This window comes from Panthera onca, chromosome A2 (genome assembly GCF_046562875.1).
Source record: "Panthera onca isolate mPanOnc1 chromosome A2, mPanOnc1 haplotype 2, whole genome shotgun sequence".
In the NCBI taxonomy this organism is placed as follows: domain Eukaryota; kingdom Metazoa; phylum Chordata; class Mammalia; order Carnivora; family Felidae; genus Panthera; species Panthera onca.
In genome coordinates, this window is record NC_138340.1 from 1803034 (window position 1) to 1809033 (window position 6000).

A 6000-nucleotide genomic window follows, 5' to 3' on the forward strand; every position below is an offset into this window, starting at 1 on the left:
ACGTGGAAGGATTCAGCCCTGCCTCGGGGCTTGCACAAGGTGGGCTGCACCCCCCACCTGGCAAACTGGCCAGTGTGAAGCTTGTCTCTGGCCTGTCCTTCACGCAGGACCCCCCCCCCCCCGCCCCCAGAAGGCTTCCTTTCTCACAGCACTTATGGAGTTACTGGGATGCACAGGCCTGGGCCTGTCTCCACCACCCCCCGGGACCCCCACTCAGACAGCAGGCCAGGGACAGAGCGGCCCTGGGTCCCCTGTCTCCACGCCTCCCCACGCATGCACACAAGCGTCTCATTCACGTGGTACTCCCGGAGCCTGGCACCCGTTCTGATGCTTAAAATAGGCACACAAGCAGCCTTTGTTGGGGAGAGGAAGGAAGGAAGGAAGGCAGGCTTCAGACAAAGGAGACAGCAAACCGCACCATCCAGGAAAGGGGGAGTGCTGGGCGGGTGGCAGGGAGGACCAGGAGGGGCGGGTTCCTACAGTCAAAGTGAAGGTCACTCTGCAAAGGTGAGGCGGGGCCAGCTCCTGTGGTGCCACCAAGGCTGCACGAGGCATTTCGATCTTGTCAAGTGGGGGATGAGCTGGTTGAGGTGGCCGGGAACTGACGGTACATCTATGCCTTTACAGAGCGGGTTCTGGCCGTGCGGAGCCACCCGCTGAGTGGGCCGTGAGGCCAGCCCACCAGCTAGCATGCGTGGAACCAGAGACGGCGAAGCATTTCACTCAGGCGGAAAAGAGAGAGGCAGAATGCGGATGGCTGACACCCGGGCCACCCCCAAGCTTCAACTGAACAGGCCACCAAGCGCCAGGAAAAAGCCACTTAAATAGCAGCTTGATGGTTCGGTACCAAAACGTGGGGGCAACCCAGAAGTCCACTGCCAGGCGAACGGATAGACAAGGATGGTCTGGCCACAGGGTGGAATATTACTCACCCATGAACAGGAGCGAGGCGCCCGCCCCCGCCGCCCCGCGGACGGACCCCGAACACACGACGCTCAGGGAGGGAACCAGACACGAGAGGCCACGCGGGGTGTGGGTCCGCGTGTGTGAAACGTCCAGACCGGGCTCATCCGGGGACAGGAAGGGGGGCTTGTTGGGGCTGGGGGCTGGGGAGGGGGGAACAGGGAGTGATGGTTAACGTTTATAGGGATCTTACTGGGGTGATGGAAGGTTCTAAAGGTTTACGGGGAAGGTTGCACAGCTCCATAAACTTCCCAGAAAACTGACCTCTATGCTTCAACTGGCTGAGTTTTACGACATGGAAATTGTACCTCAATTTAAAAAGTGAAAAGCAGTAAGATCTTCTACTTTGCCAAGTTCCCAGGGAAAACTAATAGCCGTTTCTGGAAGAGTCTCAGAGCTGCCCAAGTCCCCCCTGCACTCCAGCTGGCAGGGAGGACCAGGAGGAGGACGGAAGGGACCCTCCGGGACAAGTGACTCCACCTTTTCGGCTCTTGTACCTGGTGTCTAAGGTGTGGAGGGTGACACACACCGTGAATTTTCTCCAGAGCCTGTAGAGAGAGAGGCCACGCCGAAGGGTAGCACAAGACAGAAGCCGTGGGAAGCGAGGTCCAGAACTGGCCAAAAGACCAGTGGGAACCTGAGGGAGGCCCCCTGGATGGCAGGGGCCATGGGACTCTGGCGTGCGTGGCACGGGAGACAAGCCCTCCCAGGACAAAGACTCAGCTTGGGCAGTCACCCACTGGCTGCCACCGTGGGGCACAAAGGAAGGCAGTTGTAACTCAACGCCCGGCAATCCCACAACTATCCTGGTAACCGTCCCCTCTAAAGAGCTCCAGAAAGTTCCAAAGTCACGGAGGCCACACACAACAGCCCTTTTGTAAGAAACTACAAAGAGCTTCAAGAATAGGAAGGACCTAGTAAAATGCCTTTTTTAAAGACTATTATCGGTTTCCAGATGCAAATGAGAAAATTCGTAACAACACCTTGAACGGAAGAAGCAGCTTTTTACTCTGCTACGTGCTGTACAAAAATAACGCCTCCACTCTAAACACGGAGCTGGGTCTGTGTGTTAGGGTAATTCGTATTCAGCTGTCCCTCCCTTCAAACCATAGGGCCCAGGCTTCACGAAGCACGGAACAAAAACAGCAAACAATGGCATCGGTCACGGGTATTTTCTAAATAAGACCAGGAATTGCCCAAACAACTGTGGCATCTCTGGAAGCCTCACGCGCTAGGTTAAAAACGGGGGAAACGACTCGAACACGCCGGTGCCTCTCAATGCCTGCGACGTATCCATGCGTCCCGTGTATAAGATCACGGTAGCAAGGGTTGGAAAGTCACACAAAAGACGCACTGAGAAAGAAGCCAGCATTTCTAAAAGCCTCTAAGTGCAGTTTTCCACTCAAAACGAGAGCACTAGGTGATCTAAAGGCGACCCCAAATCTGAACGGCTGCACTTCCTAAGGATCAAAGGTGACGACGTGTGGGCTTTAAAAGGGAAACTAACTTGGGTCTCCAGCTGGGGTGATTCTGTGCCCAGGGGGCAGTGGGACGTCTGGGGATGTCCGTGGTTGTCACGACTTGGGGCGCTCCTGGAACGGAGCAGGTGGGGACCAGGGGCGCTGCTCAGTCCCCACAGCACCCAGGACACCCCCAGAGAGTGCCCCTGCCCCAGTGTCGGCGATGCCGAGTGGAGAGACCCGGGTCCATCACGTGAGCTCCAGAAGCAGAGCTCACGTATTGAAAGAGCATATAATTGCGACCCCTGGGGTACACGTTGGAATGGCTCCTGGTGGGGGGGGACCCCTAAATCAGAATGACCCGTGCAGCCTTCTCTTAAGTGGATGTGTCTGTTTCTGGACAAACCTTCTGAATCTCCTGGTGTCAGAACCTTCTTCCTTTTTCGTTTTTTCCTCACTTTTAACGACACGGACCTTTCTTTCCCCTCCGGAAATTCTGTCTTAGAGCTCCAGGGGTGACTGTCAACTGCACCCCAAGGCTGAAGGACTAGAGTCAAGCTCCAGCTGATTCCTTCCCTCCCCCACCCTCTGTGACAACCCAGTAATTCTATCCACCCACCTTCCCCCCCTCCCAAAAAAGCCTTAATTTAGAACATTATTATCGATGTCTCACGTCCCCTCGCCACGTGCCAGGAGCGTGCTGGGTGGCACCTTCCCTCTTCTGATCCCCCAGCAGCCCTGTGAGGTGCCTCCCGCTGCTTTCTTACACCCATTTCACGGACAAGCAAGCCAGACTCCCGGAGCAGCTGGAGCTGAGGGGGGGACCGCAGGCCGGCCTTCCCGAGCCCGCTCCACTCCGCATTTCTGCAAGACCTCAGCATCCGACGGGACACGTTTCTGAACTGCATCCTGGACCCCTAGCAGCCACGGGAGCCTCCGAGCCGCGCGTCCTCACGCCTGCCTTCTCCCACCCACCCTGCAGCCCCTAGCAACCCCCGCCCCCCAGGAAAAACAAAGTGCCACCCACATCCCCACACCCGTCAATACCATCGTCCCCAAAACTCCCACCTGGGTTCCTCGACTCCTGAGCCCAAAAATTCCTGAAATATTCAGTCCCCGACACGAGCCTTTCTGCTTCCAGGACGTTCATTCTCCTTACACCCTACGTCCTAGGAGCAGCCCCCCCAAAGTATGCTGGGCCCATGTCTCCTCCTGCTCACTGCTGCCACAGGGTCTCTGCCTCCCCACCTTCTACACCAAATGGTCAGCCTCCCAAAAGTAGGGGGCGAGTGGCCTCCACGATACTAGTAACTGACCAAGACCCCCCATTTCCTCCTGACTAGTCACACCCCCCCCCCAAACACCTGCACAGGCTTCCCAGCCCTCTATGCCTCCAGCATGGGTCCCCACGGCCCTGGGACTCCTACTTACCCTCATGCCTCAGCCCTCCCCTCCCGGTGCCCCCTTTCTGAGCCCACCCTCACCAGGGACTCCTCAATCACCCCTCCCCCGGTCCGCAACTCCACTCCCAGCCCCGGTTCAGATAACCTCCACCTCTAGCCCTGATCCCCTTCCCCTGCTGGCCCAGCCCCCAACTCCACCCCCACCCCCCTCCTCAGAGGACCTCCAACCCAATCCAAGCCCAGACCCTAATTACAGCCCCAGACCCTCCTCTGCTGACTCTGACCCCCAACTCCAGCCGGGGCCCTGGCCCCAGCCCCTTCCTCATTGACCGCGACCCCCAACCCCAGCCTAGACCCCCGGACCCAGCCCCTTCCTCACTGAACACGACTCCCCAACTCCAGCCAGGACCCCCACCCCAGCCCCTTCCTCATGGTCTGCGACCCCCAACTCTGGCCAGGACCCCCATCCCAGCCCCTATCTCACTGACTGTGACCCTCAACTCTGGCCAGGACCCCCACCCCATCCCCTATCTCACTGACCGTGACCCCCAACTCTGGCCTAGACCCCCGGACCCAGCCCCTTCCTCACTGTCCACGACCCCCAACTCTGGCCAGGACCCCCACCCCAGCCCCTTCCTCACGGTCCGCGACCCCCAACTCTGGCCAGGACCCCCACCTCAGCCCCTATCTCACTGACCGTGACCCCCAACTCTGGCCAGGACCCCCGGAACCAGCCCCTTCCTCACTGTCCACGACCCCCAACTCTGGCCAGGACCCCCACCCCAGCCCCTTCCTCACGGTCCGCGACCCCCAACTCTGCCCAGGACCCCCACCCCAGCCCCTTCCTCACTGAACACGACCCCCAACTCTGGCCAGGACCCTCATCCCAGCCCCTTCCTCACGGTCCGCGACCCCCAACTCTGGCCAGGACCCCCACCCCCAGCCCCTTCCTCACTGAACACGACCCCCCAGCTCTGGCCAGCACCCCTACCCCAGCCCCTTCCTCACTGACCGCGACCCCCAACTCCAGCCCGGACCCCCGGCCCAAGCCCCTTCCTCAGCTGACTCCGACCCCTAACTCGGTCCGCAGCCAAATCGGAGCGCCCTCCCTGGGCTGGCCGCCCCCGCCAGCCCTCCTCCCCGGCCGCACCCTGTCCCCCGGGCCCGAGGCGAGGGCGGCGGAACCCGGCCCGGCCCGCGGTCGCGAGCGCCCTTACCTGCGCTCCGGCCGCCGCGGCCGCCTCAGCCCCGCCGCGCAGCCGAACCCGCTGCCTAGCCGGCGAGCGCCCGCTCCCACCGCGGGGCGGGGCCTACTCCCGGGGGGGCGGGCACTGGCAGCCAGCTCGGCCAATCGAGAGCCTCGGCGGCGGGAGGCCCCGGCCGGGGCGGGGCGCAGGACAGGCAGCGGGGTAGGCTGCGCGCAGGCGAGGGGGCGGTGCCCGCGATGTGGGCGGGGCCAGAAGGCGGAGCGCTGAATGGCACCGCCGCTGGCCACCCGCGAACGAAGAGCACGGCGTGGGGGGCGGCGCTATGCCAATATGCAAATAGTCCCGCTGTGGTGGACTCCACTGCTGACGACCAGCGGATTTCCAGAGGTGACTCGATGACGTAAGCCGGGTGCGAGGCGCTTCGCGAATTCGAATCCCCAGCGGGGCTGCGAGTTCGAATCCAACATCCTAGCGTCGCTTGAGGGAGAAGTGTATCGCTTCCTAACCAGCAGGACAGTAATAACTGCTTCCTTATTTTGAATCTTCTGCATAAGGCTAAGAGGTGAAATTACATTGTCTGCGTTTTACAGCGGCGGTAACTGAGTCTCAGCGAAGTTAAACCCAAGGTCATTTGCCTAAGCCTATCTCATAATTTCCAGGGTTTCTCAATTTCCTAACTCCTGGGCCTGGATCTAAAAAAGCAGCTGGGGCACCTGGGTGGCTTAGTCGGTTAAACGTCTGACTTAGGCTGACTTCAGCTGGGGTCATGATCTCACAGTCCGTGAGCCCGAGCCCCATGTCGGGCTCTGTGCTGACAGCTCAGAGAAACTGCAGCTTGCTTAGGATTCTGTGTCTCCCTCTCTCTGTTCCTCCCCCGCTCACTCTCTCTCTCTCAAAAATAAAAAAATAAAGATTAAAAAAAAATAATAATAAAATAAATAAATAAGCACCTTCCTAGGCACCCAC

General features: G+C 59.8%; 1 protein-coding gene across 1 annotated transcript in view; it reads right to left on the reverse strand.

Annotated features, from left to right (window-relative positions):
- GNG7 (G protein subunit gamma 7) overlaps positions 1-5150 on the reverse strand; it is a 118105-nt gene extending 112955 nt beyond the window's left edge. Inside the window, exon 1 of the mRNA XM_060629798.3 lies at positions 5044-5150. The gene's annotated coding sequence lies outside the window, so the exon portion shown is untranslated. The remainder of the gene's footprint in view (positions 1-5043) is intronic.
- Positions 5151-6000: the final 850 nt, after the last annotated feature.